The sequence below is a fragment of the Typopeltis vanoorti genome, chromosome 2, assembly GCF_054136105.1.
Source record: "Typopeltis vanoorti isolate ZY-2024b chromosome 2, IOZ_Tvanoo_1.0, whole genome shotgun sequence".
Classification (NCBI taxonomy): domain Eukaryota; kingdom Metazoa; phylum Arthropoda; class Arachnida; order Uropygi; family Thelyphonidae; genus Typopeltis; species Typopeltis vanoorti.
Window position 1 is genome coordinate 145,750,933 of NC_143550.1, and position 19,871 is coordinate 145,770,803.

Here is a 19,871-nt window from a genome sequence, read left to right on the forward strand (position 1 = left end):
TCTTAATTATCTGAACTTCAAATAACTGAACCACTGAATTAATTGATCTTTGCATTGCTTAATGTATCAACCAGGGGCGGTTCGTACATAGGCACTACGGAACTGCAGCACCCCGAATTTTTCTCGATATATATAAATATATTTATTAATTTATTTATATTTGCTTGTAATATTTAATTTTATCATCAACAATCCTATACACTTCTCTTGTTTTGTATAAAAAAATAATAAAAATCCATCTTGTAGCACTTAGGAAGGCAAAGGACGCTAGCAGCACTGTGTTTACCACAATGTCATATTGCTACACGCACAAGCATATGCACTCATAGTGAGAAGAGAGCTATTAGCGTAATGTGGCACTGTCCATCACGCAGTTCCACTGTTGTTTATATGCAGTTTGCACCAGTAGTAGAGTGTTTGTAGTGCTTATCGTGTTTACTCTGTCTCTTTAAATATTTGGACATTACGATTAAAGGATTTAATTGTAATGTCTAAAAATTGTAAATCCATTCCTTTAATTAAAGGAATGGATTTTATTTTTAAGTAATTTTGAATTATACTAAACTATAATTTTATCGATAATAAACAATATTTTTTCATGTTTTTTTTTTAATTTTTACCATAATTTTGATATTTTATCCAAACATCTATACACTGTACTTACAGTATGTATGTATATTTTGAAAGTTGCAGCACCCCCACAATTTCAAGTCACGAGCTGCCACTGGTATCAACATATAACTTCAATCAACACACCTCTGATACAGCCATGTAATTATGCCTTCAGTTAACCAAAATTTCATTTATCCCATAAATAAATGATTTCCTGCTCTGATTGGATTATTGCATATTTCAGAAAAGGAACAAAAGAAGCCAAAATTAATGGACTAAACCAAATACAACTTCAAGAAGTGATTTAAACATGAAAAAATGGTAAAGATTTTTTAAAATTTATTTGTTGGTATCATTGAAATGAAGTTTATAGCACCATAACATTATTTATAGGTGGGCCAATGCCAAGGGACAAATAAGCAGAGAACCATGTTCTGATAACTATCAGTTAAACCACTTCAGATCTTCAATAATGAAAGTTGCAGTGTTAAAGTGAAAAACAAAAATCGCCTGACACCTAAATTCATTATTTTTATTTATTTTTTAATGATTTCAGCTGACTGTTCTGAAGTTACAGATGAACTGGATATGAACAGACAAATTGTAAGATTGATTTTTGAACAAAAATGTGAATACGAAAAATCTGCTAAAATGGTGTTAAAAAACTTTGAAAACTAGCAGAAGTTCGGACAAATTTTGTTTAAATCACAAAAGCAAATACCAGTGTATTTTTTTTTTGCATGTAATTTTCCTGTTTCCAAAATTCATCTAAAGGATCTCATTTTAATTCTACTGAAGATATTCAGAATATATTACTGTAAAATATTTTATAGTGATGCAAAGGCAGTGAAAAAGGTGAGACTTTAAAGATGATCACATCCACTTGCAATTGGTGACAAAACTTTTACAGTGTTAACCTGGTTACTTTATTGCCAAATTTTGTATGGTAGACACTTTTTTAAACCCCTTGACTATAAACTGAAGATGCCAAGAAATTATATTCTTGGTTTAATCCTTTATCCAAGTGTAACCCAGGTTTGCACCTGAAGTAATTTCAGGACTGGGCAACGCGTACATAGAGGCTAATGACTTCACATCACTTGCCTTCGTATCCCATAATGCAAAGCACATATCCTTGTGGACATGTATAACGGTATGCATTATGGGAAGGGTTACTACCCAGACTGGTTTAGACCTTTATTGAGGTCTCATCAGTGGGAGCCAGACCCAGATCCACCCAGACCCTTAACCAATAAAGGATAAAGGATTAAACCAAGAATATAATTCTTGACATCTTAAATTTATAGCATAACCAAGAAGAAAAATTTCCAACAATAAACTCTTGACTGTTTTCTTTAAAAGCTTTTTTGTTGCCACAGATCTGTCGAACTCTTCTAGCCAACAAGGACTTAATCCAACAACTAGCAGATACATTAAAGGAGGTTGACTTCATCAGAATTTCTAGACAAGTTATGTTTTTGTTTAACTTCAAGCAAAATCAAATGTTTGATCACTTCATCATCAAATACTGTAAGTAAGCTTGTTAAAAAGACTCCCTTTCAAATAAAACTAGATAAACAGATAAAAGTTTTATATGCCATCCATTCTCCTCCTCTCTCTCTCTCTCTCTAGATTTTTCTGATCTTATCACCCTACTTCATAAACAGCCCACAATAGAAGAGCTCACATCCTGGATAGACAGCCTTTTTGAACACATTTTGTTAAAGGTAAGTTTGACATGGACTTTTATCATTTAATATATGCAATAAATCGAAGTTTATGTTAAGGATCCTTAGAGGTTTAAAAAAAAAAAAAAGCAAGATTCTTAGAATTTCGTTGTTCAATCCAGAAATTATCAATTGGTTCAATAAAAATCTATAACACTGTGCCTGCTTCATACTTGACCTCTTTTCCTTCCATCATCTAACACATCACTAAAACAAACTGATATGCAATAATACTAATACTTAATACTAAAGCCAAACAAAAAATATCATTTTACAAGATTAGCAGACCAAGATGCTTTTATTTATCTACAAATGTTTTATGTTTTTTTTGCATCAAAACAAAATTAATACATTTTAATATGTATTACTTAAAATTAAGTAATAATAATTATTGCTTAATTACAGTCCTCCATACAAAAATTGAATATTTTTTTCACTGCACTGTTACTCATTTTATTCATTATCACTAGTGAAAATGTAAATCTTAAATAAAATTTCTTAAGCAAAGAAAACTAAATGATAATAATCACAAAAAAATGGATTAATTAAAAAAATACATCATTAAAATTTTTTGCAATTTATAATTTCCATGCAGATTTCTTGGCAAATGAACTGGGATCTGATATTTCATCCCTTCCAAATCGAGGAGCAAACACAAACTCTTAAAATATAAGCATTTGATAGAAATATCCTATAACAAAACATATACACTGAAGGAAAATGAAGATGGATACAAGGTATGTGTACACCTTACCTTGTACACATACCTTGTAAAACCATGGGCAACTACTATGTTAAGAATAATAGCTAATTTCCTGACATTTCACACACTTTGTGTTAAAGTGATCATCTAAGTCAGAGGTCGGCAACACAGTGTCCGCAGGCAACATGGTGCCTGCAGCGAATTTTTAATGTGCTCTCTCAGAAATGATTGTAAACTGCTTTGGAACTTGCAGCAGTAATTTTGCAGCGTAGATTGCAGCATATCTGAGAGATACATTCATTACTATCATGTGCTAAAATGCAAGAAAACAGTAAAAAAAAAAAAAAAAAAAAAAAAAAAAAAAAAAAAAAAAAAAGCATTGAAAATATAATACATGATGATACAAATTAAGTGAATATTGAATCCAACATTATTTCATAGTCGAATATAGAAACTACAAGAGTTTCGTGCCGAATATATAGAAACTAAAAGTTTCGGCAGATGCAAGCATAAGTAGTGCCTTATGAGCAACTCGTAGTAAAGGTGGAGCACTCCAGACCTCTTTCCTTAGTATTTTCCATAAATGTAAAGCACATCTTGCAGAGGTCAACAACCTTTTTAATATGAAGAGAGCAATATGAAATTTGAAAATTACGGACGGCTCATGACACAGGCATTTTTTTCTCTCATTTCAGGCTTAGAAATTCTATGATTAGTTATTTTTAAGAAAAATGAGATTTCAAATTTTAACATTATTTTATTTACCTCTCTTTTACAACATATTTTTGTCACATATGAATGAATATAAAATACCATAAAAAGTAAATATAAAAAATGAATACAAAAATAATATTCATGTTAACAATTAGCATGTATCTGTCAGATCAGATGCGAGCGCCTTGTTTTATCAATCATAATGGCAAATGTATTTATTTATTATGCAATAATAGTGTGTCTATTTCTAAAAAAAGTAATACAGAAAGACATTTCAAAACCATTCATGCCAATTGTAATTTTAAGTTTAATTATTTAAATCAGGAGGAATCGGCAAAGCAGCGCCCGCAGCATTGCGCCCTTCATATTAAAAAGGTTGCCGACCACTGATATAAGTGATCATATACAATATTATATATATATATAAACCCTCGATTTAATGAGCTAATAGGGGCTAAGGGGTGTCCGTTAAATCACGAATTTTTTAAAATAAAAATATCTGTAACATTATATATAATAATATATATATATATTATTATTATTATGTGACACCTCCAGGGAGCCCAAAGACTCATTGAGGGAGGGTACCTACTTCACAGCTGTCTGCCTCCACCACTCAATTCACTGTTACCAAGTGAGCCTGAATGCCTATTACTTACAAAGACTTGGTTTCAAGTGAGAAGACTGATTTATCTGATTTTAGATAAATATAACTGCTAGCTAATTGTTATGAACAGGGGCGGCTCATGCATAAGCATTGCGGAACTGCAGCATCCCCAATTTTTCTTGATATATAAATATATATTTATTAATTTATTTATATTTGCTTGTAATATTTAATTTTATTATCAACAGTCCTATACAAATCTCTTATTTTGTACAAAAAAATCCATCTTGTAGCACTTAGGTGGGAAAAGGACGCTAGCAGCACTGTGTTTACCACAGTGTCATGTTGCTAGTATTCGCTACGTGCACAAGCATATGCACGTCACAGTGAGATGCGAGCTATTAGTGTAATGTGGCACTGTTGTTTATATGCAGTTTGCGCCAGTAGTAGATTGTTCATAGTGCTAATCATGTTTATTCTGTCTCTTTAAATATTTGGACATTACAATTCAAGACATAACATTTGTTATAGTTTTTATTTTAGAACATTATTGGGATTATGATAATGGATTTTATTTTTAAGTAATTTTGAATTATACCAAACTGTATAATTTTATCGATAATAAACAATATTTTTTCATTTTAATTTTTTAAAACATTTTTACCATAATTTTGATATTTTATCCAAACACGTATACACTGTACTTACAGTGTGTATGTATATTTCGAAAGTTGCAGCATCCCCATGATTTCAAGCCATGAGCTGCCACTGGATACAAGACCAGCATGCTGAATATAAAATCATTATTTTATTAATATTTCATCAATTAATATAGTTCACAGATGTTTGCAAAATAAGACAGTTCATATTAATGCTACTAATCAGTAAAATAAGATAATAAGATAAATATAAAAAAGTAGAACACTATTTTTTTTATATTTCGAATTAAACATTCACAAATGTCTAATTCAAAATGCAGATATGCATTTTTTTTTTTAAAACTTTATTCAAAATAAGTTATGAATACATAAATATGTCAACTGCAATTAAACATTCCATTAATTATGATACATTGTAGATTTGTAGGATATGTTTGTGATTCGTTATTTCCTTTATGTATTTATTTTCATTACTTTTTTTTTAATGAATCTTAATCTTTTTAATGTTAGAATGGACAAATCTGCTTTGATTTTCGCAAGGAATCTTCTGTGTTTTTGATGCTGTGGTCTTATACAAGCTCCTTAATAATCCAAGACTTGCTCCTTAGAAGTGCTCCAAGTTTTGGTGAGAACACATCAAACTTTGAGATTCTTATTCATTTTAATTCAATGTATAGACAGTGGGTTATAAATGCACTACAGAGCAAGGGTACAAATGTGATTTATGATTAGATTTTTTGAAGTAGTGAAAAATAAATGATAATAATATAATAATTAATTTTTTTTTCCTGATTATATTGTAGATATGCTTAATTTGGGAATTAAGCATATTACTTGTTTAGGTTGAATTTTTTCCCTTAATATGTTTTTGAATTTTTGAGCAAGTAAAAATAAGTTTTCAGTTAATAATAAAACTAGTGTGAATAGACAACAAAGACTTGTCTTGGACATTACAATATGTAGTGGAAAAATCTGTAGAATACATAAAAAAAAAGTATCTACTAGAATTCCGTTTAGGACATGGACTATTCGTTAAAAACACCATGTACATAATAAAAATGTGCATGAATTCACAGAGCGAATGTATGCAAAAAAAAGAAGTCTTATCAGTTATATATTATTATTGATAGTGAATAGATACTGATCACCACCTAAGTTCTGAACAGGACTTTTACACTGAAAAGAAAAATGTGTATGAAAGCTTTGAAAAGAATCAGTCAAACAACTATTGATGCAAACTGGACTTAAACATACAAATGTTATTAGAGAAAAGAATGCACAAATTTACAAATACAAAAAAAGTAGAAATCAAGAATCAAACCTAAGAGGATTGGCAGAATCTGAATCAAACAATGATTTAGCCAAGGAAGTTGGTGAAGTTGTTTGCAAAAGCCAGAAACATCACAGCTTCATAGCAAACATGTGAAGCTGAAAAAGCAGTCCATGAAAGGAAGAAATCACACAACTAGTTATTGGCTATAAACTCAAGCTGTGCTTATAAAGAATATACAGAAAAATGTACGAAAGCAAAGTTACACTAAAATAAAAATGTTTTTATAACAACAACACTAATCCAGAATGGAACATGCCCAAATATAACACTGTAAAGGTATATGGCATTGTATAAATTATATATTTAGTTTAATCCTTTATCCAGTGTAAGCAAAGTTTGCACCTGAAGTATCTTCAGGACTGGGGAAACTCGTGGCAAAGATGGACTGAGTTCTCATCACTTTCCTTAGTATCCCATATAATGCAAAGCACATCTCCTTGGAGACATGTATAATGCTATGCATTATGGGAAGGGCCACTACTCAGAATGGTTTTCCCTGTTTAAGTGCGGGGCTACCTCTCCAAAAACTCACGAGATCCCCCAACAATGAACACCCGAAGGATCAAAACTCAGCATTGTTCCCCTCAGTAACAGGCTCACCCTGTCACTGAGAAGAACTCCCAGCACTTGGCTCTACCCAGTGGCAGACTCACCCCATCATCAAGCAGAACCGCTCATATTTCATCTGCAGGGCAACAGCAACAGCTGAGCCTTAGTTAGAACTTCGTTGGCTACAGCATTGCCATCCATCACTCAAGCTTCCAACTGGTTTCGACCTTTATTCAGGTCTTTTCAGTGGGAGCCAGACCCAGAGGTGATACCAAGGTTGAAGCAATGCAGAAGTCATATTTCCATATGCCAGTTGCCAAAAGGTGTCACACCTTATTAAATTACTCTGAATTAGAGAAAGATGTTGGAAGTTTTTCCCCCCACTTGGTTAGACTATAAATTATATATTTAGTTTAATCCTTTATCCAAGTGTAAGCAAACAAAGTTTGCGCCTGAAGTATCTTCAGGACTGGGGCAACTCAAAGCAAAGGTGGACTGAGTTCTCATCATCACTTTCCTTAGTATCCCATAATACAAAGCACATCTCCTTGTGGACATGTATAATGCTATGCATTATGGGAAGGGTTACTACCCAGACCAGTTTTGACCTTTATTGAGGTCTCTTCAGTTGGAGCGACTTGATACCAAGCGGTAATACCAAGGTTGAAGCAATGCAGAAGTGATATATCCATATGTCAGTTGCCAAAAGGTGTCACACCTTATTATTACATTACTCTGGATTAGAGAAAGATGTTGGAAGTATTTTTTTCCCTTCTTTCTTTTAATACATGTATGCAAGGAGATGTGCTTTGCATTATGGGATACTAAGGAAAGTAATGAGAACTCAGTCCACCTTTGCCACGAGTTGCCCCAGTCTGAAGATACTTCAGGTGCAAACTTTGTTTGCTTACACTTGGATAAAGGATTAAATTAAATATATAATTTATAGTGTAACCAAGTGGGGAAAAAACTTCCATCATCATCTTTTTCTAATCCAGAGTAATTCAATAATAAGATGACACCTTTTGGCAATTAACATATGGAAATATGACTTCTGCATTGCTTCAATCTTGGTATCACCTCTGGGTCTGGCTCCCACTGAAGAGACCTCAATAAAGGTCGAAACCGGTCTGGGTAGTGACCCTTCCATTAATGCATAGCATTATACATGTCCGCAAGGAGATGTGCTTTGCATTATGGGATACTAAGGAAAGTGATGAGAACTCAGTCCACCTTTTCTCCAATTCTGAAGATACTTCAGGTGCAAACGTTGCTTACACTTGGATAAAGGATTAAACTAAATATATAATTTATAGTCTAACCAAGTGAAAAAAAAAATTCCAATATGGTATTGTATGTTAATAAGGTAGATCCCTGCTCTTTTGACTGGTATAAATTTCTATTATGACAATATGAAATGCTAAGCCACAGAGACAAGGTGATTGAAATGCCTATTCTTCAATGGTAGGTTACTGAATGACACCACTGCCTACTTCCAAGAACTAAAATATTTTAACTAGTATGAATGATTTCTAATAACTGAATCAACAATATTATAAATCCATGTATTTTTTAAGAAACTAAACAGTAAATCCTGTAACATTTCCCCCCCACTTTTTCCATAGTTAAATGCTTATTACTTCATTATTTACATTCTACTTTGATGTGGTATTTACATAGTTCGAACTGTATTTTCAAGAACATAACCTTAATTCATGACACTGAGTCTATGAGAAGTTAAGATTTGATTTATGACAGCTCACTTAACAATGGCTTTCCAGGAGCCAAATAGATTATAAAAATGGATCTACTATATAGTTTAGATAGGTGGATAGTTGTACAAACCAACATCAAAGTTCCAGTCATGGAAAATGATAATGCTATTCTATTACAAAGTTTGAAAAGGGCATAACTATCAAGACTTGAATGTAGAGCACAATGAGGCATAGAAATAATGGCACAAAACAGGTGAAATTGCCTTTTATTAGTTGCTCTGAGATGCTGCTATATTGCAAGTTAATCCAATTAAGTGTTCACTTGAGAGTGAAGGATTATCACACCTCTTCATGGTGTGATAATCCTTTTATGAATAGCAGTACCCCATATGATGACTTGCACTTCTTATTCATTTTTCAATTCAGTTGCTTCACATCCATATTTTGGTGGATGTGGAAAAAACACATCATAGCTGTTGGAGGTTAAATTAAAGATTTAACGTTTGTAGTGAAATTTTTGAGATTTTTTTTGGATAAAATATTCTTGATTAATTATAAATTATCCAATATATAGAAAAATATTTAAAATCTTAATTTAAAACTGTGCCATGTATATTTATAATTTATTTTTGCTGATAAAATCAAAATATGTGCACATCAATGAATTTTAGTTTAGAAAAACTATACAACAGGACCAAAAGTTTTAACTCTTTCTATTTTTAAGGCTCATGTCATTTGCTTAGTCTCTTCTTGATGGAATATGCTGCTTTAGTAATGGTAACAATGCTCACAAAGCAGAAGCACAGGTGGCACATTCAGCAGATTCTCATATATGCACAGGATCCAGGTAATTAATACAGCCAAGAAAATTCTTAAAAGCTCAAAATCAAATTCTCATCATTCAATTAGAGCCATATTATTTCATGATGATCCTATCAAAGAATTAAATAACTTTTGATTGGTATAACTTAAACTGAATAAATTAAATTTAGCAATACAGACTCTAAAATGAACGTTCTCTCTCTTCCTTTCTTTAGAATCCCTGAAACAAAAACTCCAAAGAGAGGCATGGAAGCAGAAAACCACACTTCATATAATCTAAGTAGAATGCAATTAAAACTATTAACATTTAAAATAAAAAAATAAAGCTACTTGACGAACATTATATAAAAAAAAGTGTAATAGTCTTATAAATAATAGTCAAGAAAAAATTCAACACATCATTTCTGTTAATTTATAAAATTATACTTTCTAAATTTTCTAATTCATATAATATTCTTAATATATTTGTTCACTAAGATTCAGGAAGAAACTTCAAAAGCAGAAGTGATAACATTCCATCTAGGTATTAAAAACTGATGGAGATGTTTTCTTTGTACCCATTTTTTTTTTATATGCATGTGTAAATCTCAGTAAGTATGGCAAGTTTGTTATATATGGAAATATAGATGTCTGAAGAATTTATTTTTTTAACTCATTCCATGCTTCATATTTAACACAAAATTTTGAATAATCATATGTGTAACCTAAGGTTACAATATATATAAAGTTACAAAAAGTTATATAAAGCATCATCATTATATACATATATATTATTATAGTATAACAACATAAAATATTAGCATGTCACAGGAGACATGCTAATATCTACAGAAAAAGTTGCATAACATTAATTAGATTTTGGAACAAACTAAAACAAAGTAGTTAAATAGCATTTAAATTTTTACATTTTACACATTAAACTAGATCTTTGAATACAAAGATGCTAACACCAATAATTTGTATAATTATTTTGAACAGAGCTTCTTCATTTCTGTGGGAAAATAAATATTCTTTCATTCGAGTATTATATTTGTTTGGGTTAGTTTCATTTCTTGTTAAATGTAGTGTATTGAATATTTTTGGAGCTAAATAAGTATAATATTTGTGTACTGCTTCTTTATTTGCTTTAGAAACTATAATTTTATGCCCTTATGTCTTCTACTAAGGAAAGCATCGTTTGATATTTACATATTCATTACTGTTTTTTTATGAATAGCAGTACCCCATAAGCATATAAATATCTAAATGGATAGTATATTTAGTATGGTGTATTTATTGTACATTGCAGTATCTTGTATTTGTTTCTAGTTAAGATTTGAATTACTTTATTTTCAGTCGAAACTAGAGGTTTCAGTGTAGTGAGATAGGTTCCTCCCCAACATCAATTACCATATTGTAGTGTGCTTTGAATCCATGGAGAATATATTTTTAACATATTTAAGCAGTAAAGTCTGTTTAACATAATCCCTACTTTATTTACAAGATCAGTGATCTGCAGTTTCCAACTTAAATTACTATCAATTTTTAATCACAAGTTATTACATTGACGTTCTATTTCTGCACAGTTGCAATTTGAATTTGTCCTGCAATTCCAATCATGCAAAAATAATTGTGCAGTGAAGTTCATTTTACTTGTAGTTTGCAAATTAAAATTTACATATTCAGTTTTTGAGACACTCAGACTGAGCTTATTTGACTGGAACTAATTTGTTACTCTTAAAAGATCAGCACATTCACTATGTTCGGCTGTCCGTAGAGAAAAAATTAGGACAGTATCATTTGCAAAAGCATTTATTTTATTTAGTTTAAGATTGCAGAAGTCATTGATATAAATACTGAATAAAATTGGTCCTAGGACAGATCCTTGTGATATACTACAGTCTACCGTTTCGGAACTGCTATAGCTATTGTTTATTTTTACAATTTGTGATTATTATTATTATCTGAGACCTCCAGGGAGTCGAGAAAGGCTATAAATCATTCAAACCAGCTATCATACTTTTCCTTAAATTCATTTACACTAGATGCACTCACTACCCCTAAGGGCAAATTATTCCACTCATTGCTCTCTGTGAGAAAAACCTAGCTCTTACTCTTTCTTGACTGTGAACAACCTTAACTTCCATGGATGCTTCTGTTTTCTCTCCCTGCCTCCCATATAACGAAAAATTTCATCAATTGAAATGCTATAACACCCATTCAAGTTTATAGACCTCTATCATATCACCCTCTTTCTCCTGTTAACCAGTCTACAATCCATATACTCTCAATCTGTCCTCATAATCTAAATCCCATAATCCAGATATCTTTGTAACTCTTCTTTGCACCCTTTCCGCTAGCTGCTTTATCCCCTTGGAACCCGGGAGACCAAATCTGTGCACAATAATCCAGGTGTGGTCTTATCAAAGTCTTATAAAGAGGCAAAATTACTTCCTTATCCATACATGCCAAGGTTCGCTTCAACATAGCAATTATCCTCTGAGTTTTATTTGCAACTGCTGCTATGTGACCTTTGAACTTTAAATTTTTATCCACCAAGATCCCTTCCCTCTTCAGTTTCTTGTAGCATAACCCCGTTAATATGTTGCTGGAACTGTAATCATGCCAAACTTCGTAACACTTACTAACATTAAACTGACAGCCATTTTCGTTTACCCAGATTTACAGTCTATTCAAATCATTTTGTAATTGCTGAATATCAGTAGCATCCCTGATTGCCCTACCTATCTTCACATCATCGGCAAATAATTGCATATCTGATGATAGACACTGCTTGATATCATTAATGTATAGATACAATAATGGCTCAAGGACTGAACCCTGAGGTATACCACTTGTTACCTTAAATCTGGAAATTATATGTTTGGTTTAATCCTTTATTCAAGTGTAAGGAAACAAAGTTTATGCCTGAAGTATTTTCAGGACTGGGGCAACTCGTGGCAAAGGTAGTATAAGTTCTCATCACATCTCATCAATCAAGGTCAAAACTGGTCTGGGTAGTGACCCTTCCCTTAATGCATAGTATTATACATCTTCACAAGAAGATGTGCTTTGCATTAATGGATACTAAGGCAAGTGATGAGAACTTATACCACCTTTGCCACAAGTTGCCCCAGTCATGAAAATACTTCAGGCGCAAACTTTGTTTGCTTACACTTGGATAAAGGATTAAACCAAATATATAAGTGGTAGCATAGCCAAGTGAAAAAACTTCCATAAACTTAAATCCGGCAGATTCACACCCGCTGTATACCACTTTTTGATATCTGTCCGTCAACCATCCCGATCCAAGTCAATAGATTATATTCCAATCCCATATTCTCCAGTTTACACAGCCTTCTGTGTGGTATCCTATCAAATGCCTTAGAAAAATCCAACATCATAGTGCATCCATTCCCTTTATCCAACTCAGCTGCAACATTATAAAATAAAGCATTTAAGTAATTTTTGAACCAGTTTAGGGCAGTACCTAGTGTTCCTAGGACAATTTTTTTTATTAAAATTTCATGTGATCAGGTGTCAAAAGCTTTGTGTATATTTAAAAATGCTGCTGTTAGTTTGTGTTCATTTATGGAGGTATAAATTGTCTTTGTAAATTTCAGCAAAGCCTGAACCCAAATCAATTCTTTAAAAAGTGTTTGTCCAAAAATTTCATGCGTCTACTTTTTACCAATTTCTCTAATATTTTTGAAAAGACTGGTAGAAGGGAGTCTGTAAATTTTCCAAATTATTTTTGTTACTTTTTTTGTAAATCAGTACAACTACAGCCTCCTTAAAATCTGATGGAAACGTGCTTGTCATCAGTGATTAAAAATGTACGTTAAGAGTTTCCACAACGTACATTTGGTATTCTTTCACAATGCTAGTGTTAATACCACCGTATCCTGAAGTTTTGGTTGTTTTTAGGCTAGCTATAACACTTGATTTTGTTTTCACAAGTGGGGGAAAAGATATATGGAGTTATCAATTCTCTTGGGAGTGCAATTCAGAGGAGTGGGTTTAGCATTTTTCAGAATGCTTTCACTGACCATAGAATATGATTATTGAATTCTTTAGCTAATTCTCCATCTCCATTTTTTCTATTCATATCTTTAAGTGTGGGAAGGGTTTGTTTGCTTTTATCTTTGCTGATGAATTTATTCACAAACTTCCATTATTTTCTGGAGTTTCCTTGGCATTTAAGAATTCATTTCTGTAGTATTCGTTTTTACTTTCTTTTAACTTAGTGTATTAGATTTCTATAGCCTAATGATATACTATAAACACAGCCTTGAAACTGTGTTCATAATATTGATTATGCAGGTATTTCATAAACTTTTTATACACTTTTTCTCTAATTTTTATGTAATGTAATTTCCTATGTAATTCAGGGCTTAGCTTCTTTCATTTTGTCTATTATTTTAATTTTGGTTGAGTCTTGTATTTTACTGTTTAATATCTCAAATTTATGATATGAGGTATCAATATTCGTTTCCATCGTTATCTCTTCCCAAGAGATGTTTCAATATTCTGTAGTGAATTGTCGTGTAGGGGATGTTTTTGGTTGTACTGTCTCTGCTGTACTTGCAAAATACACTTCAATACCAATTGGGAAGCGATCTGTGAGTGGCACAGAACTGCTGCTTGAATTTTGTTCCTATTTAAAGTTCTCCCGAATACATGATCTACCATCATTAAATTCTCTTGTGGGGACATTAATATATTATTCGAGTCCATGCATGGCAAGTAAATCTAGATAACTTTGAGAGGAGCCACTATTCCTCAGCAAGTCAGTATTCATATCCCCAGTTACGAGAATATTATCATTTCTGATCTCATCTCAACTACACTCGAGTTCTTGTATAAAGTTGGATGGGGCAATGTGATCTATATACAGCCATGATATATATATCATGTTCTAAATATAAATTGACATTTTCAGCTGTTTTAATTTTTATGTCATTAATGTTAATAGATATGGAGCTTTGTATAAAGCTCCATATCTGTTAATAACCTCCAGATTTGTTATAATTTTTAAATCAGCTTAAATGGTACAAATCAACTTCGTCTTTAACCCAGATTTCTGTTAATATCAGGACATCTAGTCAATAGTTTAAATTGGTTAGAAGTAATTCTGTGTGTTCTCATTTATCTTGAATACTTTTGTTTGTGGGTCAGTTTTTTTACCTTCACTATTTTCTCAGTTTACACAAGTCTTCTTCACACCTGATCTGCCACATTTTTGATGTATCGTCTCTTCTCATAAAGCGTTTGCCTGGTTTGACCCAATATTTGTAGTGTACTTTATATTTCTTTGCAATAAACAGTAGATGTTTTAAGTTTCCAGTTAAGTGCTTGGTTATATTTTGCTTTCTTTAAAATTGTCACATATATCAGTTGTGCTTAGTTTATATTTGATATTTTTGTGTTTGTCTCTGATTGCCTTTTTTTTTTTTTTTTTTAAATTTTATAATGATAGGCATTGTTCTGTTTTTCTGCCCACTAGGAAACAATGCATAGCTTCAATATTATCTTTATTATAATTAATCTTGATTTTATGTGCAATATTCTTTGCTATTGCATGAATATTTTCACTTGGCTCATGGGGAACACTAACAGTTTCCAGGTTTGAGCATATTGCCTGTTGATTCAGGTCATCCACTGTTTCATGAATTTTTTAAGTTCACTATGCAACTCCATATTTGCATTTTCTAATTCATTTTTTTTTTTTGTTTTGTTTTGAGTTCCTTAACTTCTTGTGTCAGGTTAGCAACAACCAGAAAGTCACTGATGTCTTTTTTAAATTCTTTCATTATCCCCATTAAATCTGTAATACATATATTATCAATGTTACTTATTTCTGAAATGCATGAGTCATCACCCTGGAGAGAAGTTGCCAGCAGGTGTTGGTTAGCATTGGAATGTTGTGGAACAAAGAGTTTGAACACAGAGTAGGTCTTTGTTGCTCGCTGAACTTGCAGAAAGCACATTTCCCATTTTGTTTTCTGTCTTTAGGGAGCTTTTTAAATTGGCTTTTGCTGAAACCAGCATAGTAAAAATTATAACTACTTTTGCATTTATCTGCACACTTCATAAGAGATGTAACATCAATAAGTATATTTTCACAAACTTTGCAGTGGACTGCCATTATGCTAGATAGTTTTTTTTTTTTGTTGTTGTTGGGGCTCATACATAGGAGGTTGATTGGTCAACCTATAGTACATTAGTACTATGTATGAGTTGGGAAAGGAGGAATTTGTTTACATTTGATTTGAATTACTTTAAATTGTATTTGTTGGGAAACACAGCAGGTAGGAGACTGTTCCACAGTGCAGCAGTTGCAGGGATGAAGGAAGAGGAAAAGAAATTTGTTCTGTTTGTTTCTAGGTGTGCTGTGAAGGGATGTTGTGCAGCAGCTGCACATGTTCCAATGAGCTTAGTACTGAGCGAGGGAATTATTGATGTTATTTCGGATGAGCATTTCCCATGGAAATATTTGTACAATATACTTACTGCAGAGACCAAACGTCTGTAAAAGTGCAGGGAGAGAGTTGGTAAGGGATGGATCAATGATAAGTCTAATTGCCCTCCTCTGTATTGAGTTGAGCATTTTGAGAGAGTTTTTAGGGGCCCCACCCCATATGTGGGAGCAGTATTTCATAGTTGGGCAGATTTGTTACTTGTATAATGTTAGTAGCTGTTCAGGGGTGAAGTAACGCCTTGAGCGGAAGAGAAATCCTAGTTTTTTTGAGGCTGAGGATGCAATGTTTGAGATATGTGTGTATGCCAAGAGAGGTTTGATGTGAAGGTGATTCCGAGGAGCAAGATCTCAGGCTGTCTGGAAATTTGGGTATCGTTGAAAAGGATACTGGGAAAAAGTTGTTCTTTTTCCCAGTTTAGTGCTCAAGTTAATCCTCTTCCTTTGATCTAGGTATTCATCTTGTATACTAATCCAATGACAACCATTGACAAACAGTAAGTTGAATATACAATTTTTTCACATTGTTTGAAGAGGTTTACATTCATAGAGCTATGCATTACATTACTTGGTAGAGCATGTTACAGGCTATACTTGAGGAATTATTATAATACATTTTTTAAAAAAGATAAATTAAAATATTGTTTACTATGGAGCACTATTTCACATGACCATTAGGCACTGTGCCACCAAAGCAGCTTCCTCCATTTAAGATCAAGATATCTCCTATTCTGAAGAATTTTACTGGAATGATTCATTGTATTGCTTTCAAGTATAATCAACTGATAACTTAAATGAACATATGGTCTGCAAGTTTAGTTTAACTGGAGCACACTTGTAAAATTTGCCAGGTACCATATGACTTTTACATTTCTTAGAAACAAGGCATTTTTATAATGTGTAGCACAATTGTCCACACAGAGGAGAATCAAGAATGTTCCTGTTTGTGCATCAATACTGTACCACAGATGTGAGCCCCTTCAACACTTGTACGCATGTCAGAAGAAAGAGAATCCATTCTGATAATAGGGTAGTCAATCAATCTTGTGGGATGAGTTGTTTATTACACGTCGGAAAATTAACTTTTATTTTATGAACAGTGTAGTTTTTAAAGTGATAACTATTTTGCTTGTATAACAGTTGGAAAATTTTACATATAAAGTACATGATTTCATGTGTTGGTGACCAATTCGTACATCCGATATTATTTTTGGGAGGCTTGGACTTGATTAGGATGTTGGCCACATCTAAACATATGTTGTTAGCTATTGTTGGAGGCAGGTCGTATATTCAACGTTTAGATGTGGCCAACATCCTAATCAAGTCCAAGCCTCCCAAAAATAACATCCCACATAAGGAATTCATTGCTATAAAAGAGCTACACAACAACAGCCAGATTACCATAACAAAAGCAGACAAAGGAAATGCAACCGTGGTGATGGACACAACTGAATATGAAAACAAAGTGCACACACTATTACAAGATCAGTCAACATACAAAATTATAGATCGCAATCCCACCAACACACAAAAGAATAAGGCACGAAAATTATTAAAAAAAGTCACTTCCTGGCCCAAAGACACAGTTAACAAACTCAAACCCTTCCATGTTAAAACACCGAGGATCTGTGGATCACCAAAAATTCACAAACCAGACACACCCCTACGTCCAATTGTGGACAGTATAAATAGTCCTACATACAAACTGGCTAGACATTTAGCGAAGCTACTAGCCACTCTCACTAACAATTCTCCCTCCTTTGTCAAAAATTCAGCACACCTAAAAAGCATCTTACAACATCTTACCCTAAAAAGCTCAGACTTAATAGTAAGCTTTGACATCACTTCACTATTCACAAATGTACCACTAATAGAAACCCTCAATCTACTGAAGTCACACTTCTCCCCTGATATATTTGAACTATTCAAATTCACAATACATGCAGGATATTTCACATGGAAAGGGAAAATATACAAACAAATTGATGGGACAGCCATGGGCTCCCCCCTTTCCCCCACCCTAGCCAACTTTTACATAGAACACCTGGAAAAACAAGCAATCAATACAGCCACTCTCAAACCAACACTTTGGCTACGCTATGTTGATGATGTGCTTGCTATTTGGCCACATGGCCCTGAGACATTGAAAACATTCTTAGCACATTTAAATAACCAACATCCAAAAATCCACTTTACTATGGAACTGGAAGCCAACAACTGTCTGCCCTTCCTGGATACACTCATCACACGTCTCCCAGATGGTTCCTTATCATTTTCAGTTTCTAGAAAACCCACACATACAGGCAGATACTTACACAAACAATCACACCATCATCCTTCTCAACAATATGGCATTAAAAACGCTAACCCATAGAGCGAGAGCAATCTGTTCCAATGACAAGGCTCCTACTACTGAACTGACTCATGCCACACCTTCTTGGCCAACGGCTACAATCCACATAAAATAAACAAAATACTAAACACTCCTAAGAAACCCCTCCCACCATCCACCACAGAGAACTACAACAAAACAGTCACCATCCCTTACATTAAAGGCACATCCGAAAAAATCTCAAGAATTCTCAATAAACAAACTACGCACTACATTCAGACCATGTAGCAAATTAGCCACCCTCATCCGCTCACCCAAGGACAGCATTCCTCCTTTATCACATCCAGGAGTCTACCAAGTACCCTGCTCATGCAATCAAGCCTACTACGGACAAACAGGAAGAACTGTGAATATCCGCATCAGCGAACATAAACGATATGTCCGGAATTATCATTATGGGAAGTCGGGCCTAGCAGACCAGCTCTGGATACCCCTGCACAGAGGATCAACTGGAAAAACACAAAAGTACTACACAGAAACCTGTATAAATCAGAGAGATTGTTCTTAGAGGCGACAGAAGCCCTAAAACACACTCCAAATCTCAACAAATATGGCTGTATTAACTTGCCGAAGATCTGGGAGACAGTCATATTAAGAAAAAACTAGCACTTTTCTAGGACTCTAGTAATATATGATAGTTTTTTTTTTTTTTTTTTCCAGATAAAGGGCGCCAAAATCAGGACTTTAGTCTTTGTGTTGCTGCTACAATTTTGTTTAAGTACACCATGTTGTTTTAGTCTCGCGTATTGTGACAAACAGTGTTTTTGTGCTCTGAAGATGCTGGTTATAATACCAGCGAAATATCAGCATCAAGTTAATAAATTAATTATTTACTTAGTTTCTGTGTTCTATTATACCATTAAAATAATAAACAACACGTTCGACGAACACATAAGTCTGTTCACACGTTTAACTTTTTTTATACTAAGCCAAGCTGGTCTTAAACCTGTACTCTTCACGTGGTACCTACTGGTACCACGTGAAGAGTACACTTTCCAACTTGGCAAATGTTGACTCCTTACCCGTTTTCCTCTTCTTACTGGCATTACATTTTTTGGTCTGCTCTCAGATTTCATTCTTTTTTGCAAATATGGAGTTTAGCGTGCTTAGAGCCAACCCAAGATGTTTGGCAAATGTCAACATGTTTCTCTCCAGGATTCTTCTCTACCTCCTCTATTTTCAACTGTTAGTGCAAAGTTCTCACTTGCTTTTCAAGTTAGGATGTGGTCCATGGATAATAAAATAAATAACAGGAAACAAAGGAAATAAAACAATAACAGGAATAAAATATCGGTACACAATAAATAACGGAAAAAACTCACGTAGAAAGATTATTTATTAGTATAATTTTCGCCTGTGTGTCACAGGCATCTTCAGTACATTAAGCTCAAAATTAAACACTAACTGACAATTCCAAAAAGTGCCACCTAAGTAACTGGTGTAAGATAACTAAAAAGGTCAATAACTTTCCTTAAAAAAAAAAAAAAAAAAAATTAATACAATAAAAAGTTAGGAAAGATTAGCTGATTTGTAAAGTACTATCTCCCATAAAGGGGATAGACGTAAGCCGTCGGATCTGTT